Source organism: Cnephaeus nilssonii, assembly GCF_951640355.1.
Source record: "Cnephaeus nilssonii genome assembly, chromosome: 4".
Lineage (NCBI taxonomy): Eukaryota > Metazoa > Chordata > Mammalia > Chiroptera > Vespertilionidae > Cnephaeus > Cnephaeus nilssonii.
The window spans coordinates 60,986,873-61,004,301 of NC_137075.1; the positions used below are offsets into that span (position 1 = coordinate 60,986,873).

The 17,429-nt window shown below is 45.4% G+C and overlaps 1 protein-coding gene across 1 annotated transcript in view; it reads right to left on the bottom strand.

The window, feature by feature from the left end:
• The window catches only part of RORA (RAR related orphan receptor A), a 711,378-nt gene that overhangs the window by 435,860 nt on the left and 258,089 nt on the right, over window positions 1–17,429 (bottom strand). The window lies entirely within an intron of this gene.

Sequence of the window (17,429 nt, forward strand, 5' to 3'; positions counted from 1 at the left end):
CCTGCTTGCAAGGAGCCATGAGACCCAAACCCATTGAACAATTTGAAAGTAGAACCTGGGTATGTGCCTTCCTGGTTCCAAAGGATGGATGCCAACAGGATTCCTCAATCCAGGCAGGGAGATACCAGTGAAGGCTGGGTTGTCAGAGTTGTGGAGAAGGGGAGATGTGAGGATTTGAACAGGCAAATGGAAAACAGGGGGAGCTGGAGTATATGCTGAGGAGGGAACCAGGAGAAGAAACAGGAATTGCTTTTCTAAGCTGACCTGGAGCGAGGGGAGGCAGCATGCTGGTGGTGCCCAGGCTTTGGTTCTCTCCAAACATCTCTGCAGCCCCCGGCGTGTGCCAGGCACTTTGCTACATACACCCAGGAAGGAGTATCCGTTCTTCAAGGCACGGTCTGTCCCTGGGGAAGCTCACAGACTAACATGGTGAGGCAGCTGGACCCCACCGATTCCCAGGCCATCCCAACTGTCACCAACTGTCCGCAATGACAATGTTGCAAGTTGCCAGTCCAAACCTCACTTGACTCCTCAGGCTGTTTATCAGCATTGCCTCACAGACATAAAGCCTCTCAGTGTGAAGCTAAAGGGGGAAAACTCAGCATGTAAAATAAACCACCCAAACACTGGCACCCGGTATCATTGCACCCAGGGACATGCCACACAGCGCTGGACTCGGTCAGGGGAGCAGCCGGGCTGACACCAGGTCGCCATGCAGAGACCTCGCCACCTCTGTTCCAATGGTGGCCCCTCATCTGAACTCTGGAGCTGGAGGCTCCCTGGCAGGACACAGGGAACAGACTGCAGGGCTGCTTTCTAACCTCGTCACCTGGTGTCGCGTTCCAGTTGCCACCAATCCCCTGGTGGGGTGACACACTCCTAGAAGTCTTGACGCTTTTCACTCAGCAGCTCCTTACATCTTTATGGGCACTGGGCTTATAAGTGAAATCGACGAATGCAGCTTCCACTTCATACCATCTGTTACGTGTCACAGACACTGGTTTTGCAGAATGGGTGAGAGGGATCTTTGAAGACTATGGAAACTCCTAGAATAATTTCAAGCTCTGTGGGCTAGGGGCTAAATCTCAACTTAAAGAGCATCTGGACGTCCTCAGGGGGAACTTTCCACCAGTGAAAGGCCAGGACTCCAACCCTCCTTGTACGAGGGTGAGGACAGCTTTTCCTCTGTGGAGGAACGTTTGGGAGGCGAGTCCTGAACTGGTCCCCAGTGGGCCTGGTATTCACCACCTAGTGACCAATATGGGTTTCTACTGGATTGAACAAACCTGAAAGTGGCCTGCTGCCAAAACTTCAAGGGGAACCCCTATTCGGCCTCCCAGTTTCAGGAGGATTGCTACCTGTTCTTGAGCTCCTTCTATGAGTCCCCAGGCAGAACGATTTCTCCTGAGCCCCTGGGCCTTTATGGGTGGTCATCACATCAGCTCATCACACTGTGAGCCAGATGGTGAGGCCCCTGAGGACTGGGACTTGTTTCATTGCTCTTCGTAGCCATCTAGTAACTGGCAGATTGTACTTCAATTGGAAATTATTGAGGAAAATCGGGCATTTTTTTTACAGTTATCCCTTGCATTGACTTATATTTATGTGGGTTTTATATCTTTTGAAAGGTGATCTTAATTTATATGTATTATTTCAGATAGCTAAAATTTCACATCAAGAGTTATGAACATTAATGAACAACACATGTAAAACATTCAGCACATGTCAGTTACATTGTAGGTGTTCAATACATGTTAGTGGCCGTCCTGTTGTTATAAATAAGTTTACCCAGACATTAACTGTGTGCCTTTAAAATTCCTGGTCCTAACTGTAGTGCATATATTTTCAAAAATGATGCTAAGTATTCTTGGAAATTCAATATAAAACATTTATACTGCACAGAGGGTTTTGTGAACTCTTTTGCTAGAGCTTTAACTGCTGCATTTTGCTGGTGAAGAAACGGAGGCTCAGCCAGCCTACGTGTCTGACTCAAGGCCACAGGGCCAGGATGGAGCCCGAGGAGGAATCTGACCCAACCGAGAATCCTGACTTCCTACCCCGACAGCCCATGGCCTGGCTCCTTCTTCCCTGCAGCATTCCAACATGTTTTTAGTTTATCCATTTTGTTTATTCCACTGAAAAAAGGACCGTTTACATACATAGACTCTTCAAGGGGCCAGATGACGTCTGAAATGGCAATAATGGTAGGCAAAGCTTTTAAGCAGGATAGTGTATTACTGAAAACAGAAAGTCACGAACAGCACTGCAATCACTGGCACAATTTTAAGCAAGATTGCTTTACCTGGTTTTGTTTTCTTTCTTAGATAATTTCACCAGCCGGTTTGTAACAAAAAGAAGCAGGGAACGTAGATTCTCTTGCTGGCAATTTACTACCATTATGTTCAGTGATGAATAGAAGTATTTCTCTTATTTTGATCATGCCTTGCCTACGGTATGAACTCGATAAACACGTGTCCAATCGAATTATTATTACAATAGCTTGTGGCTTTTTTTCCCACTGGGCAGTAATAACTTTCATTTGTATAATGCTTTACAGCTTACAAAGCACATTCTTCATGTATTACCATTTTATTCTCACAAAAATTCCAAAAGGTAGATATTAATTTCTCCATTTTACACATCAGGAAGCAAAAGCCCAGGTAAATTGGATAATTTGCCCAAGGTCAAAATTGCTCACCAGCCCTTACCCTGTTAAGAAACAATGGAAATTTAGAAGAAAACTGGTCTTTCAGGGGAGGAGGTATGACAGAATGGTTAAGAGTATGGGCCTTGAAATCAAACTATCTAGGTTCAAATCGCATCTCTCCTATGAACTAGCTCTGTGACCAAGCATGAGTTAACACAAATTCTGTGCCTCTGTTTCCTCCTGTATGAAATGAAAGTAACCATAGTAGCTACCTCAGGATATTTTATTTTGCTAGGATGACTTTGTGAAAAGTGCTTGGTATTTTCTGAGTACCCATCTTAAGGACTCAAGGTATAGTAACTGCTAAGGTTATTATGATTACTCCTTCCTTCCCTGGAAAAGTATCTCATCAGGTCCCATTATCCCTTCAATTATCAGATATATATCCAGTCTACTAAATAGTAGAGGAAGCTGTGTGTTGGGGGCATAATTCCAGGTTCAAACACTGGAAGTCCTGGGCATGAGTCCTGGTTTTGCCTTTTAACAGTTACTAGAAGCCTGGTACATAAAATTTGTGCACGGGGGGGCGGGGTGCGGTTCCTCAGCCCAGCCTGCACCCTCTCCAATCTGGGACCCCTTGGGGGATGTCCAACTGCCTCTCACAATCCGGGACTGCTGGCTCCTAACTGCTCGCCTGCCTGCCTGCCTGATCGCCCCTAACCCCTCTGCCTGTCTGCCTGATCACCTCTAATCACCTCTGACTGCCTGATCACCCCTAACTGCTCCCCTGCTGGCCTGATCACCCCTAACTGCCTCTGCCTTACCCCATACCTGGGACCCAGGATTCCCTCCTCCGGCCAGTCATAGGCACCTGGGACCCAGGCTTCCCTCCCTCTGGCTGGCCACAGGCACCCAGGACCCAGACCGGCTTTGCCTGGGCTGGCCGCAGCCCCAGGGGACTGTGAGCAGGTGGCTTCATCCAGGCCGCAGCCTCCTGGGACTGTGGGGCGGGCAGCTTATTCCTCTCCCAGGCCGCAGGCACACGTGCAGCCATTGGCACCCGGGACAGTGGGGCATGCGGCTTGTCCCTCTCCTGGGCTGCAGGTGCAGGCAAAGCTGCTGGCACCTAGGACCACAGGGTGGGTGGCTTTTCCCTCTCCCAGGCCACAGCCTGGCTATTCCCCATTCCTCTCTCACAAGCTCATTTGTGACTGGCTGGTCCCCATTCCTCTCTCCCCAGTGTTGAGTGTCTGAGCCATTAAGTTGTGAAGACGTGAGGGTGTGAGGGCATGATGGCATGAGGACATGATGACCATTCGCATATTAGCTCTTTATTATATAGGATGAGGTCATGAGCAAGTTCTCTGTTTCTGATGGCCAATTTTTGCATCTATGAAATAGGGTAGTAATTCTACTCCTATCAGCTTCACAGTGTGGCTATATGAATTAAATCAAGTGAAATTTAAAAGGGAAGCACTATATAGTCTATAAGGTGTGATACAAATTCATTCATTTATTCATCAGCCATTCAATGACTATTGGCAGCTTGCCTGCCACGGTCCAGGCACTGTACTAAACAGTACTGATTAAAAAAATGAATCAGATAGTGGGGGAGACAGACGTATAAAATGATAAATGACTATATTCTGATATGAATTCAAGTAAGGTATTATTACATTGCACCTATTACTAAAATAGACACCTTGGGGGCTACAAGAGCATTTTAAAAATGTGAACACACCCACAATCCTGTTGGAGAGAAATGACTAGCATCCTCTCAATATTTAGGACCTTTGCCAGGAAAGACAGGTGAGGACTGAACTGGGCCTGTCATCCTGCTTCAGCGTGGAAGAACTAGTAAGTGCAAGAGGCCTTTAACCCATGGTTCCCACCATTCCACGACACCATGTAACTCCTCAGCTCTTTTTCCACCAATGCAAGGATAGGGCCCAGAATGCATTGCAATTCCTTTAAGTAGACATGTATGAAGACCTACTGTATGCCAGTCAGTGTATGATAAATAAGATGGAAAGAGCACAGTGCTCAGGCTCTGAGGGGATTGCAGTTCTTTGGGGCAGACAGACTCACATACTAATTCTTCCAAAATAAGGTGCTCATGGTTGAGATTCCGTAAGCAAAGGGCTCAACATTAACATGGAGAGAGGCTCCTTAGCCCACCTGGAGGCCAGAGAAGGGTTCCTGGGGGAGGTGACACTCGATCTTAGTCTTAATGGGTAAGAGCTAATTAGTTAGGTGAGAAAAAAGGGGACTGTGACGGAAAAGGAAAAAGCACAAACAAAAGGTAGAAACTATACTGAAAGAGCTAACCACTTATCCCAGTAAGCTACTACATTTTCCTCTCAAATATAAATACTTGGTCTCAAATTATAATCATGTTATGTCACACACTTTTCATGGTTTTTCTTATAAGGAGCTTTATAAACATAACTAGTATTCACAATTATCTGTGAAGTATGCTTGATTTCAGACTTTATAAACATAACCAGTATTCACAATTATCTGTGAAGTATGTTTGATTTCAGAGTTGCCTTTTATTTTTATCAACCAGAATACCTTGAGAAGGGAATAATTAGTGATCCACTTTGATTCCCTTGAAATAGTTCATCGGTTTTATTTCTACAATTAGATAAATAAATTATTCAGAAACCTGACTATGGGATCATACAAATCTAAACTCTGAGCTAGAATTTTGGTTTATATCTCATTACAGAAGATGTTTGATATAAATATTAATTTTCCTAAAGTGGTGATGGCAGAGATTTTATACAAGGGATGTTCATACTGGATTAAGCATCAGATTCAAATTACCTGAGCCCTCACATGTATCGAGAATCAAGTTCCACTTCATCCTGATAAGAAGCTGCCCTCAGAGTCAGTCTGGATTTAGCAGGCTAATGTGGTCCTCTATCTCTTTATCAAAACAGATGCATTTAGAATATTACAAATACCCAATTGTATTGGATAGAGATGGGGAAAGAGGGAAGTGGGTTTTTATAATATCCTACATAATATAAATTCTGCCCCAATAAATGACTATTTATTAATTGCCTAGTATATGCCAAAGGTGAAATCGATGGTCATTTAATCATACATCATCCTACTCACTCTTCCCAACCCCACCTGAGGGACTAGAAGTCTTATAAACAAGTCAGGTAACTAGAACTTAGTAATGGTTGTTGTGAGGGATGAGATAAAACACACGTTAAATGCCTAGTATGGTGACTAATAGCTAAAGAATAATGGTAGCCATCTTTGTCATTTAAGAAAATCAAACAGTTAATGTCCACAAAATGTATTACTTGGAAAACGAACTCTGTGGGAAGAAGGGTCCTGACGGTGGGTCAGGATAGGACAGAATCCTAAATGGCTGCTCTGCAGGTTTGCACATCGACTTGGCGCAGCACATTCTTAGGCGGCTGGCAAGACCAGAGATAGGCAAGGTCCCTTACTTACCCTTCTGGGCCACATGGGCCAGATTCTTTCCCAGCAAACCAGAATACCAGAACTCTCCAGACACCACCATAGTCTGCAAAATGGCACCCCCACTTAGTTGTACCTGCTAATAGTTCCTTAAGGACACATTCCAAGGTTCATATGGGCAGGATTTTGGAAACTCCAAAAAACCAGGATTATCAGCCTGCATAGGACAGCCATTCCACCTGGGCACTTTTGTGCAGAAGGAATAGAAATTAAGTGTTCCTTTCCCTTCCCATCGTGTCTTTTAGACAGAGGACTGTATTAGATATTCTGTGGCTGTTTGCCTCTGTGTGACAGATAGAGTGAAAAATGGAAATACGGACCCAAAGAGATCAAAGAAAATATTTTTAAAAGCATTGTTTCCTTGAACCATTCTGACAATTGCAGTGAAAGTGGGCCACGTGGCCTGCCTAAGGTAAATTCTGGAACTCTAAAGGACAGGCTCAGGAGATCTGGGCTGAGTCCTGGTTCAACCATGAACTTGACAATGACTTTGTTCCAATTTCCTTGTCTGTAAACTAATGTATTAGACAAAATCAGATTGTCCTGAAGCTCCACAGAACACAAATGCGGGGAGATGTTGCCAGGAGCCTTAACCTAAAAGGATTCTTTACAAAAATGAAACAACAACAATGTAATAGTCATAAAAACACATAAGTGGGGCTCATGTTTACATGCCCTTTTGGAGAGTCATGATGCTAATAGTAGCACATTAAAGATTCTGAAATTTCTGATGCAAGCAAACCTGTAAGCCATCATTCCCAAATGTAATGCACTAGGACATGTAACGCCTTTAAACGTCTTGGGAAACTGGTAGAACGTACTTTTCCAAATACTGGGTTAAGTGATCCTGAAGGTGCCTTCTGCTGCTGGGGCCCTGCTCCTCCGGAGAAGGGTTCCATTTTGTCATATGACTTTTTGGTACAGACACATCTGTGAGCATGTCTCTCAAGTCCTCAACCACCCAATCCTTAACATGTCAGCATTGCTCATTGCTGGGTTTGAAAACGGGGAGTGACGGGCCTCACCATATGAGAAGCTGTCCTCTCTACTTTCCTACAGCCAATAGGGATTATAACATTTCCCTCAGAATCCCCCAAAGTGCATGAAACAGGATCTGAAGAGCCAATTGATCAGGAAGGATGAAACACTGAGGAGGTAGTTTTCTCTTAAAGTCCATTTTCACCATGTTATACCCTAGTGCTGTGTGTGTGTGTGTGTGTGCGCGCACACACACACACACACACACACACACACACACACTCTAAAAACAGTTATGTCTTCCTTATGGCACAAAGTCCAAACTTTTCTGAGTGATCTAGAAGGCCATCCAAGGGCTGGCTTCACTTGATTCCTTCTGGATTATGACTTGTTCCCCTCACTCTAGACAGTTCCCGTAGTTGCTCTCTTGAGAGCTTAGCACCACCACCGTCATCACTGCTTTTTAGCCATGCGCTTTTCAGGTGTTATTTGTAGGTGACCTTCAAAGTGACCCAATGAGATACTATCATTTTACAATTGGGGAAATGGAGGGACAAAGGAGTTAAGTAACTTGCCCAAAGTCGCACAGCTAGGGAGAAGGACAGCTGAGATTCAGGCCCTGGCCCTGTGTCTCCGGCATCTTTCCTCTTCACTACTAGTTCACAGAGGCTTTAGCCATCTTGTCTTCTTCTCCCAATCTGACCGGTCCATCAAGGTCAAGTGCAATCCTGCCTCCTTCAGGAAGCACCTTCTCAGAGCTCTTAGGCCCCCTGTCACCACTCCCCCTTTCTGTCTCATGTTGTGTCACCCTGATTTTGTATGTGTGTGGCCTCTGATCTGACTGTGAGCCTCTTGAAGTCAGGGATCAGACACCTTACTACTTCTACATCTGCTGCAATACCTTCCACAGTGTCAGGTTCAAGGAACTTCATGCTCAACAGAAACCTGACATTAGACCACTCTCAGTCTTCTCACACCTAAGACAGACACACTTGGTCCTGGAAGCCAAGATCCACAAGGAAAGAGATATAAGTAAACAGGAAGAATGTGTTCATCACCCAATAATGCACATGACAGAGACTTAAAAGTTAAGTACCAATCATGTAAAACAACCATGGTTGTGTTGCCAGGAAGCATCTGAGCTGCTACTTTAGATCTGGCCTCAGATATGAATGGGCAAGAGCCTCTTGCCTTTGAGAGACTTGTCTGCTATGAATGGGCCAAAGGAAAGGAGGAGGGAGGAGGGGAAAGAAGCTGTGGCTTTAATGGTTTAATCCGAGGATATATGTTGTCAGCCTGGCCAGTCTCCAGGAGCACAGAGAACCGCCAGCTCGAGCCAACACAAGCACATGCTAAGTTAATGGGCAGCGTAACAAGACTCAGATTGTGTAACGGAAGGTACGCACAAAGCCCTCATCATGTTTATGCTGCCTGGGGTCCCAGCCTGGAAGCAGTAACTGATACATGCACCATGTGGACGGGTTCATGCACACAGACACGGAAGGTCTGCACATAAGTACGTGGGAAGATGCTGAGGTCGGGATTTTGTTTGGCATAGAGCACCAGCTGCAGATGGGGGGATCCTTTTGGGGCATGGAAGGGGCACCGATCCTGACCCAGTGTAGCTTGTTCCTTCCTGGGGCCACGAGACTGGAGGGTGAAGTGGCCGCTTTGAACCCTGAGGGCCTTTGCTTTTTTTGGAAGTTTTCCAGTTGGGCTTTCTTCTTTAATGCCTTCAATTATCACAGTTCAAATTATTATATTCCCAGCACCTCTACCCAAGAGCTGCAGAAGTTTGGCATTTCCTGTACCAACTAGAAAGTGACCTGGCAGGGAACTAAGCAGAGCCTAGCTCTTCAGCATTTTTTCGGAGGCAGTCATTCATCTATCCCCTTCCCCCTTTCTAACTGCTGGAGAAATAAGAGATTAGGGCAGATGGGTAGAAATATTTTTTCCATTTTAGCATTTGCTGTCAGAGCCAAGTACAAGAAGGTTCTCAGATGGTGTCTTCAGCAGCATGGAAATTCCCAAACCCATCTTCAACTTTAATCACCTGGTCCCTGAAGGATCACACAGACCAAAGAGCAGCCCCTCGACATGGCACCTCAAGTTCTATTTGCGGCCCGGTTCCTCCCTCCTGCACTTTCTCCTAGCTATTTCTGAGCGATCCTCTGCACACACGTCCACTGGCTCGAACACCATGAAATGAACACTTGGCAGCCTTAACACGTCCACCTGCCCAAACGTGGATATTGATATTCGCTGATATTCACAGCTCCCATGAGCCTGTACTGTAACACTCACTACACGGTTTATTTTGGTGGTATGGTCCTGTCTGAACAGACTCACAGTCAAACTGATAAAACAGGAGACTTGCTCAGAAGAATTGGTGGCAAGAGATAAAGCCCCCTCCCCAAATGGTAGAAAATAGGTACAATGAGCTCAAAGGAAATAAGATGGTTACAGGATGGTGAAGACGATGTGGAGGTGATGCCCTTTGTGGTCATGAAAAGTAGAAATGGTTTTAAAAGGTGGGGGAGAGAATTCCTGGTATGAGTAAATGCATCTAACAATCATCATGCTTTCCACTCCCATGATACCAGCAACCAGTGATGTCACTGTAAATGCACCATCTCGTTTAATTCTCACACTTGGGAAGCAGGCTTGACCATCTTCATACACACTCGGCAGAAACTGAAACCTTCAGAGGGTAAATGACTTGCCTCCAAATTGCACAGCCAGTAGAGGAGGCCAGCTCTGATTCTACAGTCTGAGCCCTTAATGCCCTAAGCACTGAAAGTTAGCAGCTAGAATATGCTTGTCTCATATAGCTGGTATGGTGCAGGAGGCCACTGCTTCAGAACATGGGCAAGGGGCGTGGGTCCTAAGGACTGCCCACTGTGCAGAATAGTACTGATAAGAAATGGTAAAGCCGAAACCGGTTTGGCTCAGTGGATAGAGCGTTGGCCTGCGGACTCAAGGGTGCCAGGTTCAATTCCGGTCAAGGGCATGTACCTTGGTTGCGGGCACATCCCCAGTAGGGGGTGTGCAAGAGGCAGCTGATCGATGTTTCTCTCTCATCGGTGTTTCTAACTCTTTATCCCTCTCTCTTCCTCTCTGTAAAAAATCAATAAAATATATTTTTAAAAAAAGAAATGGTAAAGGTGGGCAGTGGGAGCAAATGATTGAAAACGGGCAACTTTGGAAGGTACCTAAAGAGATTTATATTAATTTCTCTAGAGCAATGAACCATTTTCGAGTGGTGCTGGAGAGAATGCTGGGCTACTCTGGTTTTGGATGCTTGGCCTCTTGGAGAAGAGGCTGTCCTTATTTGGGAGGTTTCTCTCCCATTCCTCTGCTCCCTGCTCAGCTCACTCTGCTACGGTGCCTTCCTCAGCTTCACCCTGTTTGCGTACCCTGATGAAAGAGGTCTGAGAAATGCTAAGAACTCAGCAGGAACGGCCAAGGCGCCTCTCCTAGCACATTCCAGAGGGTCTGGTGGGCAGGTGTGGATTTCAATGATGGTTGGCATGAAGAGATTCGGGTACTGTGTGCCCCCATTATGGGAATGGGGGGTCCTTGATGGGGCTCTCTCCTGCTAGGATACTCAAGGGGAGGTTTGTCAGCAAGTGGTTTAAAGTCAAAGCTTTATATCAAGTTTTTCCTCACTCCTAATTTAAGAGACTGGGAAGACAAGAAAAGCAAGCTAGATTTAGTACCTGTTGTTTACCAGCAACACCCTCCCATCATTTTGTATTCCCACTCACGTAAACCTCTCAGAGCCCCATGAGATAGAAACTATTGGAAAACACAGCCCAGAATTAGCAACTTGTCCTGGTCACACAACTAGTAAGTGGTAGTCTGGTTTCAAAGAGACTCCTATCTATGCGTGGCTCTCCTACTCTACTGAAGCCTTTTTGGGGTCCATATGGATTGCTTTGGGCAACCATATAAATATGGTTTGAATGTGCCTACCTGGATAAGATGAGCTGTGGCTTCTTAGCTGAGGAGGACCAGCCTACTTCTCCATGAAGCGGGGGTCCCAGCTTGAGTCTAACTGGTACCCACCTTATAGGATTCAGGTTTGGCTGGTGGGAGGTGGGGTAGGGGAGAGTGTCTGATTGCAGAAAGCTCTGAGAGCTTCCTGGGAAAGCCCCCAACCTATGGGAATGAGCCTTGAGAGCCACAGTATTAAGGACCAAGGCCAGGGGCAGAGAGGAGAGAGCCTTTCTGAGCTTCCACTGGTGACCTCATGCCTGAGCCTGGAGTCCAAAAGCTAGAATAGCAGAACTAGTGAAAACTCCTGGGGCCTGGGAGTATAGGGAAGGCAGTGCTGCCTTGTGGCAAATGGAGGTAAGTACAGCCAGCAGGAGTTGGGGCGCAGGCACAGAATACAGTGGCCTGAGCAGTGTGCCAGGCAAGCTTCCACGTGGACCCGGAGAAGCCAGGGGAGAACTGGCTGCAGAACAGCCCCCGTGGCAAAGGGCATCACAGATGCTCGCATGGGAAAACAGGAAAGTACTGGCTGCTCAGGTGACTCAGTGGCTTCAGAAGCACACCTGAGTTATCCTTCTGGGAAAACAGTTACAAAGGAGAGGTCTTGTTTGAGACTCTAGGGAAACATAAGTTGCACTGAATAATGCCACATTAATTATGCCATTTAGACCAAAGAGAAACCTTCTCTTCCTCTCTTCCTGTAACCGACATTTACTGAGTGCCTGCTATGAGCCAGGCATAGGCTAGTTTCTAGGGATATGGAGAAAACTATAGGGGGGATCCCTGTCAGTGTTTTCCATGGGGGTTGGGGGAGACAGAAGTAATTATCAATTATAACCCAGAAGAATAAGTGGTGACGAGGGCCCTTTGATCATCTTAGTACCCACTGCTCTCTAGAGTTGATGCAACTCCTCTCACCTTGGGGCAGGTCTTTCTGGTGACCAGTGGGCAGGAGGTTGAAGACATGGAGGAACAGGAGCTGTGTTATGGGGTGAGGGACCATGGCCTTCTCAACTAATGCTAACGGACAGCCAGACCTTTTCACTAGGATATCATAGAACCGTCCATGAAGGCAGTTTTCTGGACCAGCAGGACTGATGTAGGGACCTCATGTACCCCAGCATTTTTCATGGCTCTTGAGCACCAGTGAAGAGCCATGTCATGCCATGTGTCTGCAGTGTGTGACCTCATGGCATTCAGCTTCTCCCCCTCTCTTCCTCCCCAGCTTAATTCATTAACATCATGTCGTAGACATAGACCATCCTAATAGAACAGTCATGGCAAACCATCACACTCCTCTAAGCACTCTGGCTTCTCTTCTCACCTATATGTGTCATGATGTTGTCCCGAAGGCCATCTGTGGCCGGGGCACAAAACCAAATGCAGTTAGTGCTGATCTCTGCACCCCAGTTTTAAGAAAATGTCTACATGTATAATTAATTACAAGGGACATTGAGAGTCTTACATTGGATGAGCTTAATATAGCTGAGCAAAAGAAGGATCGAGCCCCACATGCAGCCATTTTGCTTCCATATAAAACAAGACAATCCAGTAAACTTGACATCAAAGGGAATGCGTCCTCTAGAGAGGGCAGGAGTGGCTTTCACATTGATGAGGCTATTAGGATGCAAAGAGAGTTGCATCTTGATTTCTCTGTTTGCAAGCACAATTAGTGATTTTTTTTGGCAAGAATTGGTTTGTTTATCCCCCCTGAAACACTAATTATGCCACCCTCCATTCCTACTCAAAACCTCAACAATAGTCCATCCTATCTCATACTTGGTCCCTCTCCAAATAGGGCAGTCCATTCCCTATCTACATTTTAGCATTTAATATATTTGTATTAGTTTTGGGGGGCTGTTCTGACAAAGCACCACAGGCTGGGTGACTTAACAGAAATGTATTGTCTCACAGTTCTGGAGGCAGAAGTCTGACATTGGGGGAATGGGGGGGGGGTGTCACAGAATCGGTTCCTTTGGAGAGCTGTGAAGTGAGAATCTTCTATAGCCTCTCCCTTTGGCTTGGAGATGGCCATTCCTCCCTGTGTTTTCACACTGACTTCCTTCTATGTTAATTGTGTCCAAATTTCTTCTTCTTATAAGGACACCAATCATGTTAGATTAGAGCGCACCCTGATTATTCAATTACCTCTTTAAAGCCCCTACATCCAAATAAAGTCTCATTTTGAGGTACTGGGGATTAAGATTTCAGCATATGGATTTTTGGGGACACACAATTCAGCCCATAACAAGATTCCATAGAGAAGGCTTTCTTATTGGTTTCTGGAAGATGAGTTTTTTTTTATCCACAGATAGTTTGCAAATTCCACCAATGTCATTCACTTCCATTTTCACAAAACGTAATGGTTAGTTAACATTTAAAAATTGTAAGCTCCACAAAAGAAAGGATTGTGCCTGTCTTAACAACCATGGTTTACTCCTAGAACAGTATCTGTCAGGTGGTAGGAATGTATTAAATACTATGTAATGAATGAATGATCAGAAAGTTCCACATCGGGATTACATCCCTCTGACCTTCCAGAGACACACCTTGTCTTTAGAGAACAATCTGATCTTGGCTTTCACCGAGGGAGGGGATATTTCTACATTCTCCATAAATCTAATATGTTCTTGATACGTTGCATTAAGCCTGGGAAGTAAACACATGGCAGCAATCCATCCAGAAGTCGAACATACTCTTTTGAGTGTGATTGACTGGAATTTTTATTACAGTCAGTCCAGCTCAGCACCAGTTTCCACTAGGTCAAAGCCCATCTGAGCACGTAGGATGGAGGTTTGTCCTCTAAACTGCCATGGTTTCTTCCAGGCCATCCATCCCATGTCATATCGTGAGAATCTTCCACTCACTCTTCTGTCACCTCAGCAGCATTATCTTGGAAATATCCTAAAGCCATGCATTATACAAAATAATGTTCCATGACTTCAACCTGGGCCATCCACATACCGTCTACAGGGCACGGATCTGGATTCTAATCAGTAGCAGGACCAGAAGTTAGGAATCTCTCAAGACCCGTCATTACTTAAGGTCTTTGCTACTTGAGTAACCATATCCTGAGTAGATCTTTAAAGAATGTGACATATAATTATTGATAATATATGCATTTATGCATGGACAGATGTAGCTGTGTTTATGTGCCTGTGTTTTTAAATATATGTTTTAATGTAATACATTTTGAGTATCTACTTCATCACCCCACCCCAAAATATTACCAATAAAGAGAGCCACGGAAACTTGGATTAGCATCAACAGTGTGATGCCATCAAGTGGAGCTAGGAGAGGCAGAGGCAGCTACTGCAGGAAGTGCCTGCGCCCTGGCCATGTCGATCACTCTGACGTGCTCCTCTCTCCCTCCGAAATGACTGATGGGCCTGTAATTTGTTGTTGCTGCTGTTCTGGCACACATTTGCAGAAACAAACTCATTCACGGCTCCCCTGCTGATAGCCGAACTATCCGAATGCCATAGGAAACAGACTTTGGCATTTTAGCTGCTCACAGACAGGGTCATCCATAAAAGTTTAATTTTCTAAAAATATTCAGCGAGGTGCTTTTCCTGAATGAAGATGGTTTCTGGCTCATCAACGTATTTATGTGAGTAAATAGAAGTGGGATCGGTAAGTCAGGAATCTAATCAGCTATCATCCAGTCCATCTGGTTTAATTAGAGAGTCCAGCCGCTCGCGTGCACCTTTGAGTAAAAGGCAGCAGGACTGGCTCCCCAAAAGGTGGGGGTGCTTCTGAATGTGGTTTCAGATGCTGGGCATTTTCCCGGCCTCCACACAGGCCCTTATCAGATTCCCATCACAGAACAACTTGAGACACATCGCTGCGTGCCTCTAAGGGCATGCAAATGGAAGAGGGACTCAACAGCACCTCCAGTCCTTCAACCCATTTGATATAAGTACCAATTAAATAAGCCTGCATTGGTGCCGACTCTATGCCAGGGACTTTGTGAATGAGACCTGGTCCAGCTCAGCTGGGGGTGACAAGTGTGTAAGCAGATCATTTCTCAACCCTGAGATGTACACTAAGATAGTGAGAAAATCTCAGGGAGGGGACCTGGAGAAGATCTGACCTGGCTCTGGAATAAGTGGGAGCGAGCATGGACAGGAGGAGGAGGAGGAAGGTTCTAAACCAATGGTTCCTGAACATATGCATGAACCCAAATGAGTTGAGGACTGGTTAAAATACAGATTGCTGGGCCCCACCCTCAGATGATCTGATTCAGGTGGTCTGGGGTGGGGCCAGAGACACTGCATTTCTCACTAGCTTCCCACTGGTTCTAATTCTGCTGTTTCCGGGACCCTATTTGGAGAATAGGCCAGTGGGTTCTCAGCCCAAGCTCACACGGGAATCACCTGGGAATTTCTACAGCTACTGAACCCTGGGCCTGCCTCCTCCCTAGAGATCCTGCTTTAATAGATTTGGTTTGAAAACTGGACAGCAGGGATTTTATGTTTGTATTTTAAGGGTTTCAAACTGGCAGATAAGTTGCAATTACAGTATAAATAACTTTCATTTTTTTTATGAAACCATTCCTCTGTAGTTTTTTTTTTTCCCCCCCAAACAAGAACATTCTCCTACATAACTAAAATGCAACCATCAAAATCAGGAAATCCACCTTGATTCATTACACATAGATACACTGACACATTCAAGTTTTGCCAAATATTCATTTTTTTTTATAGCAAAAGGCTCTGGTTCAGAATTTCATGTTGCCTTTAGTTGTCATGTCTCTTCAGTCACCTTTATTCTGGAGCCATTTCCTCAGTCTTTCCATAATGCTCATAACTTTGACTCTTTTGAAGATTACAAGCCAGTTATTTGGTAGAAATGTCACTTAATTTTGGTTTGTCAGATGTCTCTTCATGATGAGATCCAGGTTATGTCCCTGTGATGGGGTGGGGCTGTCACAGAAGCAACATGGTGCCCTCTTTTATAACCTGTGATGTGGCACATGGTTTCTATTTGTCACCTTAATGAGGATGCTCACCTTGGCCACTTGATTACGGTGGTGACTGCCAGATGTCACTGTAAATTCACTTATTTTCCTCTGGAATTAATCAGTCCTTTGTGGGGAGGTACTTTGAAATTACGTAAATATCCTGTTTCTCGCCAAACTTCCAATGTACCCAGTAGGTAATTATATCAGCATGAACCCTGATTTTGTATTTTGTTCAGTAGGTTATAACCTGTTACTACCATTATTTGTTTGAAGCCAGTGGGAGCCTCCATCTGGCTCTGATTCCTGGTTTTGCTAAAGCTGGCCAGGTGATCCTAACGTGCAGCCAGGTAGAAAACCATTTCCGCAGGGAGAGCAAAGCTCCATGTACTGAGGATTGCAGGCTATGAGCAGAAGCCTCAGAGAAAGCAGGGATTTCAGGCTGTTGGTGGGCAGGATCAGGGTGGGAAGAGATTCAATCTTCCGGGCTCACTTGAGCCCAGACAACCTCATACTAGACCATCACCCCACAAACCAAGGAAGTGCTGCCCTGCAATGAGGAACATGGACTTCAGGGAAAGGGTTTTGAGTTTCTGCTCTGACACTCTTAGCTGTGCAACTTCTTATGTACGCAGCTTGTTAACTTGTTATGGACCATATGTTTGTGTCCCTTCAAAGTTCACATGTTGAAGTCCTAACACCGAGCATGGCTGTATTTAGACATGAGGCCTCTGAGGAAGTAAAGTCAAATGTGACTGGCAGGCGGGGCCCTAGAAGACACGGCTCCTAAAGGCAGAGGCACCCGTGCCTTCCACTCCCCAATCCGCATGTAAGAAGAGTTCACGTGAGCACACAGCAGCATGCCCGCCATCTACAAGCTAAAATACGAGGCCTCTGAATGAAACCTACTCTGCTGGCACCTTAACCTTGGACTTCCCAGCCTCCAGAGCTGTGAGATATAAATTTCTGTAGTTTAAGTTATAAGTGTATGGTATTTTGTTATGGCAGCCCAGCACGCTTAGATGTTACTTCTATGATACAAGTCTGTTTTCCATCTGTCAAATGGATACTCATAGTCCTACCTTATGATGGTCTGGTGAGGTTTAAATGAGAAGAAAATGTAAAGTACTTACCATGGTACTAGCTCTTAGTAAATGCTTAATGCTTAGTAAAATGCTACTTCTGAACACACCCTGTATATTCCCACATCCCTGCCTAATCTATTGAGTCCCACAAACACTATTTGAGCAAGTCCCTACTGTGTGCCAGGCATTGCACTAGGTCCTGGGGATAAGAGAGCTCATGAGGCCTTCCTTCAAGACCAAAGCGAAGAGCGAAGACACTGCC